Source organism: Melanerpes formicivorus, unplaced genomic scaffold, assembly GCF_026170545.1.
Source record: "Melanerpes formicivorus ecotype bairdi unplaced genomic scaffold, bMelFor1.0.p_v2 SCAF_56, whole genome shotgun sequence".
Classification (NCBI taxonomy): Eukaryota; Metazoa; Chordata; class Aves; order Piciformes; family Picidae; genus Melanerpes; species Melanerpes formicivorus.
The window spans coordinates 1,500,035-1,517,272 of record NW_027142408.1 but is presented as its reverse complement, the minus strand read 5'-3'; the positions used below and the strand labels follow the sequence as shown (position 1 = coordinate 1,517,272).

The following is a 17,238-nucleotide window of genomic DNA, read 5'->3' as shown; positions in this document are numbered from 1 at the left end:
CCTTCCTGAGTTCAAATTCCTGCTCTCACTAGAGTGCCTTTTGGCACAACCAAGCTACTCAGTGTCCCCTCACAAGAGTGCTCTCCTGAATTTCAGGAGGAACACCAACCAGATCCAAATACAAACTCTTGATTGTTTTTACTTTTAAGCACTAGAGATGGACCAAGGCAAATCTGCAGAAGGTTTGAGAGAATCCACAGCACAAACACAGCCTCCTGTGGTTCACACTTTTCCCCCCCCATGAAATGGCTTTAAAATGCATACTGTGAGCAGTCTGAGTGAATGTAGGCTGCAGTTGTGATTTCAAAACTGTTACCCTTAAAACAGAAAGGTAATGCTGTATGGCCTTTGTGATAAGAAAAAGGATATGGCTGTATAGCCCTTAAAAAGTACAGCAGGACCTCACACCTCAGAACAAGGCAGACAACAGCAACGGTGGAAACAAACCCATGTAGCTGTCTCTGTATTTTACTCAAACAATACTTCTTGGTCTTGATCCAGCCCAGAGATTATGTTGATTAGAGCAGGGTGTAGGAGGTGGGAAGAAACCGTTTTCACTGCCTACTGGTTTAGAGAAAAAGCTGAAGCACTGCTGGGGAGGATGAGAAGGGATGCTTCTATTTTTTAACCCATTCCTCCCCCCACCCCCAAGCAACTCCTCCTTGCAAAGTTCCAAATTCATCAGCAGAAGATAAGCTTATCTGGCACATCATACACCTTATCTACTAACTAAGTAAACACTGACAGGATTCCTCCTTGCCTGGCCAGACAGGCAGGCAGCACCTAATCCTAGTACCACGAATTCTTGCAAGGCAGGACCATTTTCTTTCTTCATCCTCACTCTCTTCATTAGTTAGTTAATCCTTTACCTAATTCACCTTGGTATCATCTTTAATTGTTAATAATGGAAAGACCCAGGACTCCTGTGCTGAGCTTACAGGGCTCACTTCTATTCTTACCCTGGCTGAAATTCTGCCCAGTGCCAGGTCACAGAAGGCAAAGTCTGCTTTGCTGCAGCTACGCACAGCCACCACAGCCACAGCCTGACCCAAAGGGGACTGCCACATAAAGGGGAGGGGAGGGAAAGGCAACAGCAAAGAGAAGTGGGAAGGGGAAGACAGACAGAAAAGTAACCAGGCAGGCAGGAACTTTGGAAGGAAAATATTTTTGGTCACCTGATACAAAAAGCCTTCAGTCCAAATGGAGATGGCTTAAAACTGCGCTGCTGTGAAATGAAGTGAAAGGGTGAGCACAGCAGCTTTGCAGGTTCCTTCCCTGCAGTCCCACAGATAACCTTGCACTGGCTGCAGAACCTTACCCCTCAGGAAGGAAACAGCCTGGCTCCACGGGCTATAAGCACTAAATATCTCTCTGCTTAAAAGGGACCCAGAAGTTAACTCAATCTCTGGCCCTGAATCAAAGGGCCTCATCTCTCCTAAATGGTACTTTTAGCAGTGTCATGCAAAGGAAAGCTTGACTCTTCTACTTGAGAATGGAAAGTCAAACAAAAAGCATCAGATACAGCTTCACAGGTAGAAGGAAACTGAGAAGGTAATTGCTCTTCTCGGGGAACTGAAGGAAGGTCTTCAACTCAGCAAGAAGAGAAGTAATTTTAAAGGCTTTCCTTTGTTTGTATTTGACTCGAGGAAGAGACAGTCAGGGCCACCTCCATAAGGACACAGAGTAGAGAAGTCTTTGTTAAAGATTACTTTTCCAGTACACATGCTAAAAGTCAAGTTGTCAACTTTGAACAGAGCCTCACAGTCCCCTTTCTTAGCACCCATCAACAGACTAGACTGCTCGTTACAGAAACGTGAAAGGCAGACCCAAAGTAAGAGATATCCCCAGGGCTGTCCAGACGAAAACGTTTCTCAGCAGGCTTCTCCTTGGACAGCTGGGTGGTCTCACTACAGTCACTGTTTACTCCTACCCAAGCATTCTTTCACTGCTAGGTGTTGGAGGGACAACAGGATGGTCCCTACATAAAGCATTCTGATATGAAGGAGAAAAGCCAAACAACGTGTCTCAACAGGCACTCCCAGTACCATCACTTATCACACACAGCCCCCACGCAGGTGTTCAGTTAACACTTACCCAAAACATTTACTGTCGAGGTACAATTAGATCTTGACACAAGGATGAGCTCCAGCACTGAATATGGGCTGAGCATATGGCCCTCAATTTTCAGGTCACAGAAAGCCCCAAGTAGTCACCAACTACCTAATCTCCACAGAACAAAAGCCTGCTATTTCCTAAATAAAGGTATAAACGTTTCTTCTCAAGACTGACTTTTGAATGACAATACCGCAGAAGAGCTGCTAAAGCATCCCTCCCCTTATCCAGTTTCACTGAACTCTCCCACCAGCAAAGGCAATGGCCGAACCAGGCACCCAGGCACTGCAGCAGCAGTCGTCTCTTCCCCTGGAATGCAACCACGCTGGTGCTAAGAAAGGCTCTCATTTAAGAGCAGTTAACGTGGCTAGTCCATATAAACATTTCAAAACAAACTAAAGGTGCAGCACACAAGGGCTGTGATCTCACAGCTCAAATGCTGTCCGGGCAGCGCTGCAACTTAACCCCTCAGTCAGGCCTGAACCTCCAATATTCAGCAGTTCCCCCCCAAAAGTGCAAGGCCACTTCACACTCCCTACAAACCGTTCCTTGAAAACATACAGGAGATAAAACTGTCTCACCAGAAGTCTTCCTGTACAGCTGGAACTATCTTACAGAGGAAGGATTTAGGCTGGATGTTAGGAAGAAATTCTTCATAGAAAGAGAGATTGGCCACTGGAATGTGCTGCCCAGGGAGGTGGTGGAGTCACCATCCCTGGAAGTGTTTAAAAAGACTGGATGAGGCACTTTGTGCCATGGTTTAATTGATTAGACGGCGTTGGCTGATAGATTGGGCTCAAAGGTCTTTTCCAGCCTGGTTAATGCTGTATTCTGTAATGATTCTCAGATAAAACCAGAAGGCAGTTACCTTGCTGTGGCTGACAGAGTTTGGTCTGATGTGAAAAATTTGATCATTAACCGAGAACCTTAGAACTGGCACTTTCTGTTTCTTAAGATATGCAGCATCAGCAAGCACAGCGAGAACAAAGCAGCGCGATCCTTGCTGCAGACAGTTTCGCCGGTCAGCTGTCCTGCTGAAGCAGTTCTTCACCTCCTAAACACAACGACTGAAGAGGACAGCCAGGGGCTCCAATTTAGAGTAAGAGCTCTAATCTGCCTTATGGAAGGAGCAAAGGACCTATGGAAGAATGTTTGTTTAACAGCAATTTATTTCAGCTATAAATGGAAACAGACCAGAACTGACATAGCCCCACAATGACAGCTTGTGCTGAACAATAACAGGATACTTGCATTAACAGAGTTGTGCTCTACTGAGGAAGCAAAAACAAGTGGCTACACCAGACTGAACTGGTACAAACACTTATTTCTGCACGATACCCTTCAAATGTCTTGCTGAAGGCATCACTGGGCCTCGATAGAGAGGAAGTTCTAACGCCTGAGGAAGCACCTGTGTAGACGTAACATTTATTTAAGCTCACTTCATTAAACCTCTTTGTTGCTTCAGGTTAAAGCAACTTTTCTATCAGCTGTCCAGATGGGTGCCAGGGATCTAGATGTGAAGTGAACCCGTTGGAAATTCACCCTTCAGAAAAACAAACCAACTCTACAGCTATTCACGTTGTGTAAATCGCAGTTAGGGCTGCAGCGTTCTGGCCATCTGCAAGACACCATCGGCCACCCGGCAGGTGACTGACTTCAACCCACAGTTTAGGAGCAGGAAAACCTACAGCAGTCTTTCCAATGCAAAACACAAACTACAATGGAAGCACTCTTCCTCTTTCTTATTCCATGGATAAACCTCAGGGTAGGGTTAAATCCTCTTAGAACTATGCCATGACTTCCATGGAAGCAAAGCAAACCAGTCCTTCAAGGAGCCTTCACCGACGCCGAGGCAGAATTGGACTGACCTGCAACTCAGCAGCAAAGCAAAACACACTCAAAAGAGCCTAAAGCATGCATCCAACTTGTCCTAGTCAGGTATTAAAATGTATTCTGCTAGGCTGGTATGTGGTGTTTACATACAATTCACCAATCTAATTATGGATGTGTGACCATGGGCCGGAGTAAACTGACCCCATAATGGAGACCACAGGCTTGGCTGAAAGCCCTCCGAGGACAGTGGTGCTGAACGGGAGTTGTACTTCAAAGTTCAAAGATCCTTCCTCAGCACCTCCAAAAGAGGATTCAAAAATCACTTGAAAAGATTGAGGCATCCTACTTTGTTTCCCTGGAAAGCAAGGCGGGGGGGGGGGGGGGAGGAATAGAATCTTTGTGAGGAATACTTCAGCAAGACTAAGGATCAGAAAGGCCCCTGCAAAGAGGGAAAAAACCCCAACAAAACGACAACAAACTGGACTGATTAGGAACACACCGAACAAACTCAGTCTGAAGCCTCTGCTGTGACGAGCAGCACTTAAATAAGAGAAAAAAAACCTCTACACACATTTGCATCACAAAAGGCCCAAGTGCCAGAAGAATTCAAGGGCTGGTAATATTCACATAAACCAAGTTGTCCTAATGCCTGTATTAATGCCAGCTGGGAATCCCACAGCTAATGGCCTTTAATGATTCATTTACTAATGGAGAGGCCGGGATTTGTACACACTGCAAAGGTAAACAAACAGACCTGCCCAGCATCTTGCTCCCTCCTGAGCCTCAGCCACCATAACTAACCGAAAGCTGATGACGGCTCTCTGTCAGAAACGTGCCACTGGTCTGGTAGACGGAAGGGAAAGGGAACAGAAGAAACCCACCCAGACACATTTCAATGCTCTCCTTTAGAAACGACGATCTGATGTCCTGAAACTCAGAACCAGCTGACCGTACAAACACAGCAGTTAGAATGCAGGATGTCACAAGCGCTGAGCTGGGCAGAGCGCAGCTGAAACTCTGCTGCACCTCAAGAAACGCACACCAGAGTCGCACACACCTCAGCCTTCCAGCCAGCCGGGCTTCTTAATGCAGCATTATTGCCAGCCTGCAGAAGTCAAACTTTCGTTTTCATTTTCTGCACTGAGCAGGCCTGCTTCACGCAGCAATTTTTTAGCAGGGCTTTCTGAAGGCTGCAAGTACAAGCACTTAAATGCTTACTTAAATAACGGTCAGATCTGTGAAGCTCTTGGGTAACGTTACACAGCCATCACTTCTCAGCACGCAAGGGAATTCTGGTAGCTGGGTAACTCACAATTCGTACTTCAGTTCGACCTGGGTATTAAACTGAAAACCTGCCTTTCCAATGAATTTAGTGAAAATCCTTTAATCAGATACTCAAATATGGTTTGGGTTTTTTTCATCATTAAAAAAAAAAAGGGGGGAAGTAATTTTTTTAAATGAATTTATTCATAGTTTTGTGTACTGACTTAGCTCCTGCAAGAGCCACTTCCCAAACTGCCCTTTGCTTTTCCAAACTCATGCCGTCCTTGATGGCAGTGGAGATAAAGCACTAATCAGTACCAATGCCAACCCGAGTGTTTTAACAGAAACAAGATCTGCTGTGCTCCCCACAGAGGAACACTGGCGCGTTTCCAGTAAGCGACCACAAGGCCACGAAAGCTCCAAATTCTGATTTCTCTGCTCGGCACCAACTGCATTCTCTACTACTTTCCCTTCGGCATGTCCCCATAACTCCAGTCCCGTATCTTTGGCAAAGCCCCGGCTGTTTCTGTCAAAAGCGCACTGGAGCAGGAGGGGCAAGGCAGGAGGACACCTCCCCTTCGCCGACCGACACCTCCTCAGCCCACTGACACTCACGCTGTTTGTTTGTTATCCGTTTTCCCCAGCCCTCCCAAGACGTGCCTGCGATAGCTGCTGTGCGTACAGCACACGGCCAGGTGGAGAACTCCCAGCTCTGCAGGACCCGGGCAAGGAAAACACTCGGCAAGACGCTGGCTATCGCCACCGCTCGTCCCCCTACCGCCTTCACAGCCGAGGTGCAACACCCTCGTCACCGGGAAGCCCCCCGCTGCTCCGCTCCCCCCGCATCCGGGGTGGCCATGGGAGCACAGGGAGGCCAACTAGAAACTGGCGGGCGGTGGGGAGGGGGCCGTGCAAGCCCTGCCCCCCGGGCTGCGCGGAGGGCCCGGGAGAGGCTCGCACTGCTCTGCCCGTGTCCTGTAAGTTCAACTGCAGGAGTTCCAGGGGCCCGCGGGCGCCCTGATGCCGCTGCGGGGAGCGAGGCGCCCGCCGAGGGGCTCCCCGCGGCGCCACGGCCCACCCGGGTGGGCTCAGTGCGGCAGCTCCTCCCAGCACACCTCCGCCCGCTGCGCCGAGCCCAGCCGGAATCCAGCCGGGGCTTCCCCGCTACCGCGGGCGGTGGGAGGCCCGGGCCGGCCGTGCCCCTTTCCTCCGCCACGGCTCCGGGCGGGACAGGCCCCTCGCTCGGCCCGGGGGGAGCCGAGGGGAGACAATGGGCACGATGACTTCACCCTCCAGCAATGTGAGGAGCAGCGCCGGACGCCGCCGACTTCCCCCCAGCCCCCGGGACGCCCCCGGGACGCGGCTCCCACGGCCGCAGCGGGAACCTCCCCGGGCCCACTTCACCCCGGGCTCGGGCTCGGGCCCCCGCCCAGAGGCGGCTCCGGCCCGAAGGCTCCGCTCCACCCCTCGCCCTCCGCCACGCTCAGGGCGGCGGCGGCTGCCGGTCGCCAGCGGAGGCCCGAGGCGGGGGACGCTCCGCGCCGCCGCCGGGCCCCTCCGCGCCTCCTGCCCCGCCACAGGCCCACCCCCGGTACCTGCGAGGCGGCAGAGGAAACGGCGCCGTCCCAGCGGCCCGGGCCCGGCCTCACGCAGGAAGCGTCTCGGTGTCGGTGTGCGTGTGTGTGAGGAACGGACGGGGCGGCGCTGCCGCGGCTGGGGCGGAGCGGGGCGTGCCGAGCCCGGCGGCGCGGAGCTGGGGCCGGCTCTGCCTGGGGAGGGCGGCCGGTGCCCGCGACGCGCTGAGCTCAGGCGCACGGCGGTGCCGCCCCTCGCCCTCCCCGGCGGCCGTTGGGGCGGGGCGGCCCCAGCAGGCCGCCGGCGTCGCGCTCGCCGCGGGGCGCTGCCACTCTCCCCGCTGCACTGCCCGGCCGCGGGGGCGGTGGGAGCCGGGCGAGCCTCCCCCTTCCTCGCTCTCTGCCGCTTCTGGGGCGGTGTCTGTGCGCCGGTGGCAGCCGATGCGCGGGGGCTCCGCAGCGCTACCGCCAGCAGCGGCAACACCGAATCATTCTTGGCTCTGCCGGGGGCTTCGCACCCATTGAAACGTACGAGTGCAAAGCGAGAAACGAGCTGTTGAGGCGTTCCGGCAGGGTCGTGTCGCCGAATGCTGATTCACTCGCCGGAAGGGCCAAGCACTGATCCCATACCACCTTGCTTTCAGTTAGTCCTAAAGCACTAACATAAGGCGTTTCTTCTTTTCTCCCGGCTTCTTGCCGTTTGAAGAAGCTCTCTCGGAACTTGCCCCCAGTTCTTCCTCCCTGGCACGCCTCTGCTCCCTGTAGTTAAGTGCAGTTCAGCGCCTGGCTCCCTTGGCGCTGGCGTTCGCCCGCTCAGTTCCCGATCTGCCACCGCCTGTGCAGCGTACGTCATCCATCCCCATTGTTCGGTGTCTCCGTTTGCCACCCACCTTCACCAAGTCTTTCACGGGATTCCCTCTGCCCGCAGTCCCGGCTGAGCTGATGCCCTCTGCCACAGCCTGCTGGCTGCCCCTCACCTCCACTGGTGCAGCTCTGAATCCCTCAGCTCTGTCTCTGACATATGTGAGCATCATTACTATTGCATTGCGTTGAAGTCGTGTGCCTTCCCCCCCCTTCCCCCTCCCCCTTTTTTTTTTCCAGGTAATCATTCATGCTGTCTGACGTAATCTCTGAATCCTCTGGCACTGTAGTGTGTCCTGTGCTTATGGATGACTAGTGGTGCTTCCACTGAGCTAGTACCAAACCTGAAAGCTTGCTCTGGAAGAAGCTGCTAATTACCCAACACTTGCAAATAAATTAATTAAGTAAAATTAATGAAATGTACCCTGCTTGCCCTGCAGGATCTCCAGTGCACAGGCTTGCCTGGGGACTTGCCTTTATTTATGTGCATAGTTCCATTTAAGTCAATAGAACTACTTCCAGTACATCAAATTAAGAGTGAATGGAAGTCATTCCGTGGTGAAACACTTGATCTGGTATGACAGAAGAGGCGATTACAAGAAACAGGGAGGGGAAATGGGAAATGAGGGTAAGGGCAATGAGATTATGCTGGAATTTTGGTGTGTTGTGTTTGAACCAGGGCAGCTCCTTCTCTGCTTGTAGCAAGGTGAGTTCCTCAGGCTCCAGTACTACAAACGTGTCCGTGCCCCTTCAGGGACGTGAGTGGTGCCGTTGTATTCAGCATGCAAAAGAGTATTCCACAGAACTGTTTGCAGGGTAGAACCTTGGCCACTTTCTTGTGTACAGGAAAATTGAATGAAGAGAATTAACATTTGTGAAATGAGAGGAGAAAAAGGAAAGCCAAGAGCAGGGGGTGAATGTGGGGAAGAAAATTAAGAAGGGGACAGAAACATTAGCATATCAATGGCATGACAGGATAGTGAACAAATCTTGACTGGAATGGGAGAGGCAAACCATTCCATCAACTCAAAGGTGCAACCACCAATACAAAGCAAAGCCAGCACCAAGCAAGGCACTGCAGTACAGCCGTGCGTTGCTCTCTAAGTGCCCAGAGGGACTGAGCGAATCAGTGCAACTCTTCTGAAGCCTTTGGGCTAATGCTGGAGAGCTGCAGGGAAATGGAGCCCAGGAGCTTTAAAATTCTGCACTTGGAGATGGAGAGTGGTCACTGTGGGGGTCAGATGGTTTCTCCTTCAAGCTGATGCAGGACAAAGCAAGCCTCCAGCCAGCCACCCTCTTGAGAGCTCTGCAGCACAGAGCCCGGAGGGGAGTCGGTGGTGCTTTTCATCAGAAGCATTTAAAATAGTCAATTAACAAACTGCAGAAAGCAGAGGGAGGAGGAGGGACAATCCTGCACAAGCAGTACGCAAACACTGGCAGTGGTTTGTTCTGAGACGCAGGGAAGATACACTTAATCTGCTTGCTTGCTTAGCATTACAGACCTGGATGACAAAGAGGTGTTAGGGAAGAGCAGGGGCTGCCCAGAGCCTTTACCAAGGAGGAAATGCCTCATACACGCTGCATTTTGTGAAGCATGCAAGATGTCCCAACACAAACAAGCCTGTCCTTCCAAGGCTCTTTCTGCAGAATATCTAGGATTGAAATAGTCTGGGTATTTAATTCAGCTGCTGGCGGAAAAGTATGAAGTATTATATCAGAATACAAAGACACTGCCCTCCAAGCAAAGCACCTGGCATGTTGTGAGGAGATGGAAGGACACAGAACATACTGCCAAATGTGGATGGGCAAAAATTGAGGTGGGCAGACAGGACTGAGGAAGAACAGCGCCCTTCCTCCAGTCCCTGGTGGTAGGGACTGGAGAAAGGGTATGACATGGTCTTAATTTAGTATACCCTCATAGTCTGTGCTTGTGTGGGCTGCTGGCCTCAGTGTAGGTTTAGTGTTCAGATGGGAAACACTGCCATCTCACTTGAAAGGGGACTTGAGATCCAGCGCATTGGGCCAGGATTTCACGTGTTTATGGTCTTTACACTCCTGTTGGAGCAGTATCAAATATGAGGAGTTAATGTTTCTACATCTCTGATCCTACATCTGAGGCCCTCTTAGAAATCTTTATCTGAATATTCAAGCACCATCCTCAGCATGAAACTGGCAAGGCCAGCTCATTTTTGCTACAGATCAGTTTATACTTCCTGCAGCCTCGACCATCATCTGGTCTCCAGTATGTCACTTTTAAGGGAAAAGGAGACATCCTCTGCCTTTCCCATATTTGTGTCCCTGACCTTTATTTCATCTTGGTCTGAAGAACCCCCTTTGTTTGGGGATCCACCACTCTCCTACATTTTCCAGGTCAACTGTCTTGCCAGTTTTTCCTCTCCTTTTTTTTTTCCCCTCCTGGAGAGTTTATTTTTAGCACCCCAGATTTTCCTGATCTGTCTTACAGTGTTGCCCCACAGATGGCTGCATTTGCACAAAGAGCACAGCAGAAGATTGATGTGGCAGCAGGAACAAGTGGCACAGGGAAGGATGAGAACTCGCTAGATCAATTTTTCCACTGGAGAAAATGTAGTGTGGAAATGCATTCTGACTGGAAACCAAAGAGGGAAGGATTAAAAGCCCTTGATGAACTAAAATATCTGCAATAGCCATTGACAGCAGAGCAGCCAGGCAAAAATAGGCAATGCTAATCAATAGCAATATAGAACTGATAACTGTGATATATTTGCATGGCTAGGATACAAATCGCAGGGGACAGGAGTAGGTGTTGAACTCTGCCAGGTTTCTGCTCACCCCTGGTGAAAGATTCTTTGCCATGCACTGATTGGCATCAGCAGTACTCAGAGCAGAGGCTTACAGAATGCACACCCCATAAGAAAACCAGGTTAGGGTTTTCTCAGAAGGCAGCATTAATGTGCTGATAAGAATGAAAGGATATTCAAATAGAGGGTTACCATGATGACAAGCCTAGGATAAGGGATTAGTGTCAAACAGCTGTCTGATACAGGTGCAGCCACACTGATCCAAGTGACAAAGTGGCAAGACACCAGTAAACAATGTGCAGGCTGAGAGCTTCAGACATGAAGTCTTCCACAGCCCCTTCACACATCTCAGATATCTCAGTGTTACAGCATCTGGTACACAGTTTCTGTAGAAGTCAATAAAGAAAAAGCAAGGGGAGAAAACTCAAGATGTCTACAACTGCAGCCCCCAGAACATGCCTACTGCAATAAAGAAAACACACTTAAACCTGCTAAACCTGTTTAAATCCATTACATGTGGCCAGCAGGTTAAAGGAGGTGGTTTTCCCCCTCTCCTCTGCTCTGGTGAGACCTCACCTGGAACACCGCATTCAGCTCTGGAGTCCTCAGCACAAGAAAGATGTGGATCTGCTGGAAAGGTTGCAAAGGATGATCAGAGAGCTGGAACCCCTCTCCTGTGAGGAAAGGCTGGGGGAGAGTTGTGGTTGTTCAGCCTGAAGAAGAGAAGGCCCCAGGAGACCTTAGCAAAGCCTTTCAGTACTTAAAGGGGGCCTGTAAGAAAGACAGGAACAGTTGGTTTAGCAGCTCCTGCTGCAGCAGGACAAGGGGCCATGGTTTGGAACTAAAAGAGGGGAGATTTAGACTAGGAAGACTTTTTTTTGTTCTGAGAGTGGTAAAACACTGGCACATTGTCCAGAAAGGTGGTAGATGCCTCATCCCTGAACATTGAAGGGCTCTGAGCAGCCTGATCTGGTTAAAGGTGTCCCTGCTCCCTGCAGGGGGGGTGAGCTAGGTGACCTTTAAAAGTCCCTTCCAACCCAAAACATTCTCTGACTTTATGATTCAGTTTAATAGGTTTATTTCTAGCCCCAAAGAGAGAGACTAGAAATAAACTGGCTGGATCCTAACCACTCAAACTGCAAGGCTCCAAAACTCTGCACAAGGCTGGTTTGTGACCTTAGCATTTCTTGAACATCCAAAGCTCTACTCCTGGGTGTAATATTCAAGTTCTGGAGACTGTTCTGGAAATCAGGAGCTGCACATGCGCTACCTGTGTATTTCCTTGGCACTAGCCCTTGTTAAAGGTCAGTGCTCTCACTGGCTGTATCCTTAGCTAAGTGCAATTTCTTGGAGACAGAAACTCAAATGCAGTAAGCATTAGACTGTGAAAAGCAGCAGACTGTCACTTCTGTTGCACAACACTGTTTCCATTCTAGTCCCCTGAGCTTTCCTCATCTCTTAACTCAGAGCAGCCTGAAACTTGTGTTTTTCTGGGTTGGGAAGCTATGTGCTCAGCCTCTGCCTAGAGTGAAGCTGTTTCTGGAAATCTTGAGCAAGAGGATTTTTGCCATTTTCAGAGTGAGAGCAGTGGGGCAGGGGCAAACATTGCACAGAGGTAAGTGTGCTTGAGGGCCTTCCAAGGAACTTTTGTCCCCAGCTTCTCCAGATGTGAAAATATTTCAATCATGATGGCAAGAACCCCATGCTGTTCTCTAGAGGTGGTCCTAAAGCAGTCAGAGGGTCCTTCAAGCAGCATGCCTGCTCCATCTGTGGCAGAGCCAAAGAACACTTAGACTTGGCCTGCCCTGGGGCCCTGTTATCTGCTCAGATTCAGCTGTCCTTTGAGTCTATAATGCTGCCTTCATATTTTCATGGCAAGATGCTGCACCACAAAGTCCTAGACCACCAGCTGGCCAGGCACTGCCAGTTCCTGGGGCTGCTCATCTGCAGGGTATCCACAGATGAACTCAGACAGGGGAGGCTGCTGAAGGAGGTGCTTGGTGCCCAGGGGGATCCCACTTCAGTGTGCACCATGGCCACAGTCTGCTACCGACGGTACAGGGCCTCCAAAAGTGTCACAACAGGCCTTGTGGCCTTGTCTCTCTCCATGTCTTCAAGCCACAGCTGAGTACCAGCAGTCCCTCACAGGCATCTGTGTGGCAGGGGCCAAAGGGTACCTCTGTCCCTGTGCCTGGGGCATGCAGCAGCAGAGCGCTTTTCCATGGCAGCACCTCACAGTGTCTGCTGGCAGGGCAGCTACAAGGATGTCATGGGTGTGAAGGCAGCAAGAGTCTGCACTCAGGGTGACACTGCCAGCCTGCACAGCATGAGGAGGAGGTTCTGGGCAGGCATGGCATCACACAACACCTTGTTGCATGCTGTCACCTGTGGTCCTGCCAGCTGTTCCACATCTGTCATGAGCAAGTGTTGAACCAAGGCAGAGGTCCTTGGCTGAACCTGCAGTGTGCAGATGCTGACTCCTGTGGCCACAAAACCATCTTGTCAGGGAGCAGCACAAGCTAGGGACTTCTCATGGTGGCAGGTCCTGGAGCCCAGGACCTGTCCCACCCCACCCCAGCCCTGAACCAGGCAGCAGGAGGGCACCAGGGCAGCCTCAGCCCTGGGCATCAGCATGTCCCTGGGGCCTGGCTGGAGCCCTAAGCTCACAGATGGGCCTGGCTCAGTGGGACTTGTGGACAGGCAGAACAGGGCTGTAGGAGCTGGAGACTGGCCCTGCTGTGTCACTGGGGCAGGGGCTGATGGCCCCAGAGGGTTGAAATGGGGTCCCTAGGCAAGGACAATTTGGGCTGTGGGTGCCCCCAGGGCCCCATCACATCCTCATGGAGAGAGTCCACACAGCTTTGACTATGTCTGGCTTCAAGAGGAGCTGACAGAAGCAGAGCCCTGGCTGCAGCATCAGTGTGTACAGCTGTGGTGCTGGTGGAACAGGTCAGAGGTGTGGGCTGGTGAGGAGTGGTTGGCTTTAGCCCCTGCTTAGAGGGTACCTGGCAGTGAGAGCCAAGCAGCAGCAGGACACAGGGCCTCTGCCCAGAGAGCCTGGCAGAGCTGCATCCTCTCCTGGCCTCAGCAGGGCAGAGGAGCTGTTCGTGGGGAGGGTCACCTGCCCTGCATGGGGAGCTGCAAGCACAGCTCTGCCAGGCTCCCTGGCAATTCCTGCTTGCAGTGTAACACCCTGCAGCCCCAGCCACTGCTGGGCAGAGGACATGAGGCAGCCTGGCTCTCCCCAGCATCACCAGGCACAGCCACTCTCCTCTGCACTCTGAGGCCACTGCCAGGGGGCAGTTTCACCATAAGTCTTGTGCTTGTGACCAGGCCTCCTTTCTGACATCTCTGCCAACTATGCTGTTTACTGGGATCACTCACAAAGGAGCAGTTGTGGCCTTCACCTCTTGCCCAGACGTCTCCTCTGTGGTGCCTCCCTCCTCAGGCTAGCCAGCAGCAGGCCTCTCAGAGCCCCCTCCAGAGTGAGGTGGGAACCTCTTGCCTCCTTGCATGAAGCTGACTTCAGACACAAGTTGCTAAACAGCAATTTCTTGTGGCCAGGAGCATCCAACTCCAATCATCTCTGAAACAGTTCCCAAGACTTCAAGCAGCTTTTGGACCAAGTCATTGCACAGAGAGAGGGCAACACCTGCAGTGCTGAGAGCTTCCCCAGAAACAGCACCACTCTTGACAGAGAGCTCCAAATAGTTTTGATTCATGGTAGGCAGCACACCAGGACCTGCCTAGTTTGGCCATGATGCAACATGACTGGAAGGGAACTGCTGGTCTCAAATGTCCCATCCACATACAAGCAAGGGAAAGTATCTGAAGCAGCCAAAGGTTTTCAGTCTAATCACCACTCAGACCAAGCTGCAGAGAAAGAGAAGTATCAAGGAAAATCGTTGATGCAGTGCCCCAGACTCTTGATAGAGGTGAGGCTCTGTCTACCAAGCTGCTTCATCCTGCAGCCTAAGCTAGTGCTCACAGAAATGTGCATTGTCTAGGGCTGAGCTCCAGTTCCTGACACCTCCCCCACATGCCTGGGTCGCTGGCTTTGGAGATTAGCTCCAAGAAATGCTCCCAGGATGCAGTCTGCAAAGGGTGAGCCAAGCCCCTGCATCCACACACAAGGCTGCAGTGCTGGCCCTGAGGTGACATCACAGGTACCTCATGGGCCCATGCTGCAGTGGGGACCTGAAGGACACAACAGCACAGGAATGACACAGAGCTGTCTCCAGCAGTGTTACCATCAGCTGCAGATCCAAGCCTGAGGGGAATCTTTTCTCCTACATGTGCAAGGAAGGAGGCTGAACTGGCAGATGACCAACGGAGTGTCTGGAGTGAGGCTTCAAGGAAAGCCCCTGAAAGCTCCAGGCCTGGACAGGGAGGGAACACATCCCACAGGCTGCTTCTTTCCAAGTCCAGAGCAGTCAGCCTGCACACTGAGAGGGCTTGTGAGGAGTGAGAAGGCCACAGCAGCACTGTGTGAGCCCTTGCTTCTTTTAGTTTCCTTAAAGACCAGCTCCATGGATAGAAGGGCTGACTGGGAACCAGACATGGGTTCTGCTGTCCATTAGCCTTTCAGCTACATAGCTGGCAGAACATCCCTGGAAATACCTCAGACTGGCTGCAAACTATGAGAGGACAGCTGTACATGGGTGACAACGGGCAGTGGGGCCACAACAGCTTCCACACTAACAACCTTCTGGATGGAATAATCCTCAGAACCACACCTTGCAGAGTCTTGTGCAGTTCCACCTCTTCATGGTGCTCCAAGCCACAGAACTAGAACACACACTGTGCAGTCTGTACCCAAGGGACTTTACCTGCATCACTGGCAGAAGGAGGAGAAGGCTGGGATGTGTCTTCTGCTCCCTGCTGTCCAACAAGATCCCACCAGGAGCTGGCCCTCCATCTGGCTTCACCTCTGTCATGCTGCAAAGGGGTGACCCAGCTCCTGGGTGCCGTGCTGACTCTGCCTGCCCTCCTCAAAAAGAAAGCTGAACGGGTTTAAAATACATTTAACACGTGGGTTAGCTCACAGCTGCTAATCTCTAGAACCAGGTGTCCTGAGTTAGCATCTTACATTTTTCCTGCTAGAATTTGCCTCCTATCCCAAAATAATCAAGGCAGGATTCAGTGGGTTTGGCTCCTCTCAGGACTGTGCCTGCCTCTAACTCTGCAGAAGGTGCTCTCTGTGTTGGTGGTGCTTCCTTTTTATAACTTTCTTTTCCCCTTGGCTTGCCTTCACAGGGTTCCTTTCCCCTTGGTTCCTTTCTATTTTTGCATTAGATCAGCTAAACACATGACACCTAAGACTTCACCCACTCCATCCCCCCACCCCCTCCACTCACTCCTGGCCAAGATACACGGACAGAGATTTCCCCTCACCCAAGGATAATGAGTCACAAAGTCTGGATGATTAGAAGGAAGGGTTAGGGTTTCACCTGCCTTTTGGGAGATCATTTTCCCCTCAGATACCATCCCTAATCCTGTACTCACTGCAGATGCAGTCTACCACAAGGCCTGCAGAAGTGAGTCCTCTGGAGGCTGCTGTGCTAGTCCTTGCTTTCTGGAAGGTATTTCTGCACCACAGTTATGCCTACAGGGTCAGGACTGACACTTGACACTGAAGCTTGTTCAAACTTTTCTTTTGTTCCAAGTTTCAGTAAAGCTGAACTGCTGAGGCAGTCCTGGCTTCCACTGGAAGCAATGAAGGGGCAGCTGTGCTGCTTAGCCAGCAGGCTCTCTGGCATTGTTGTGGGGGTTATCTGTTCTGCAGGGTATGCAGATGCATTTAGGCTTGCTCTACATGGGGTCAGCTGGCTGTGCCACCACAGAGCACAGGGCAGAGCAACAGCTCAGCAGCCTTGCAGGCTGAGAAGTGCTCTGTGTGGCTGCAGCATTAATGCTGCCAGTGAGTGAGTCAGGCAGCTGAGATCTGGAGATCCTCACCTTGCCACTGCTGCTGGATTGTTTTGCCCTTTACTTCAGCAGGGAATGCTGAGTCAGAACAAAGCAAAGATTGTGAGGACTGGTGCAAAACTATTGCCTGGAACAGAAACTGGCAGCAGAGGTCCCTGCTTATGTGGAGGTCTTTCTGCAGTGCCAGAAGTGTGTGTTTTAAGCTTTAGGTCACCCCAGTTCACCACCTGTCAGGGCACTGCAGTACAGAATGTGATGGTGGTGGTGACTGGGAGCCATTACTGCAGCCAGGTACTTAGCTGACATGAACAAAAGCTGGATGAGTTTGTGTCAGGTAGGAAATTCACACAACTACAGAGCTGATGAAGACAATAAGCAAACGATGCCAGCTACTAACCACCCTCCAGGGAATCATCTGCACCTCCACACATGCACCCAGTCTCCATAGCACAGCATAGAGATGGGGCTCAGCAGAGTAATTAGCTGAGGCACAACGACAGACGCTGCATTGCCATCAACCTGAATCCTTTTCAGAGTGCTGAGTTACAGCCTGATAGCAGAGATCTCACAACATGCTCCTGCTTCTGATTCCCCACCTGCCTCATGACAGCTGGATTGCTTGGTTACATGAAAAAACAACCAACATCCCTGCCTAAAAGCAAGGCACAATGACAATAAACTTGCTTTGATGAAATCTTTGTACTCCTTGCCATCTCCTCTTTGCTTTCTGTACTTTTTTGTTTTCCTTTTTGAGCATTTTCCATCTTATTTGCTTGCAGCTTCCCATTGCTTTGGTGTGATAGCTTTCCAGCCTGCAGTTTCTTTCTGTGTGCTTAGAAGCCAGTGTCACCCTCAGCATTTGACTGGGCTGCAATTCACACCCCTGA

General features: G+C 51.3%; 1 protein-coding gene and 1 long non-coding RNA gene across 4 annotated transcripts in view; both read right to left on the bottom strand.

Annotated features, from left to right (window-relative positions):
• Positions 1 to 6,995, bottom strand: part of RNF19A (ring finger protein 19A, RBR E3 ubiquitin protein ligase) — a 49,549-nt gene extending 42,554 nt beyond the window's left edge. The window contains exon 1 of one of the 2 annotated variants that reach the window (XM_068161147.1): positions 6,804 to 6,995. The gene's annotated coding sequence lies outside the window, so the exon portion shown is untranslated. Of the gene's footprint in view, positions 1 to 2,693; positions 2,716 to 6,803 lie in introns of those variants that run through there. The other variant, XM_068161149.1, reaches the window with a different exon arrangement.
• An 889-nt stretch (positions 6,996 to 7,884) lies between these two features.
• On the bottom strand, positions 7,885 to 16,178 carry LOC137452618 (uncharacterized). Of its 2 annotated transcripts, none has more exons than XR_010990120.1 (3): positions 15,253 to 16,178; positions 11,000 to 11,194; positions 7,885 to 8,478 (listed from the first exon to the last, which is right to left on the bottom strand). It is a non-coding gene; the product is annotated as an uncharacterized lncRNA (long non-coding RNA). The 2 variants fall into 2 exon arrangements; XR_010990121.1 differs by having other exon boundaries at positions 11,000 to 11,136.
• Positions 16,179 to 17,238: the final 1,060 nt, after the last annotated feature.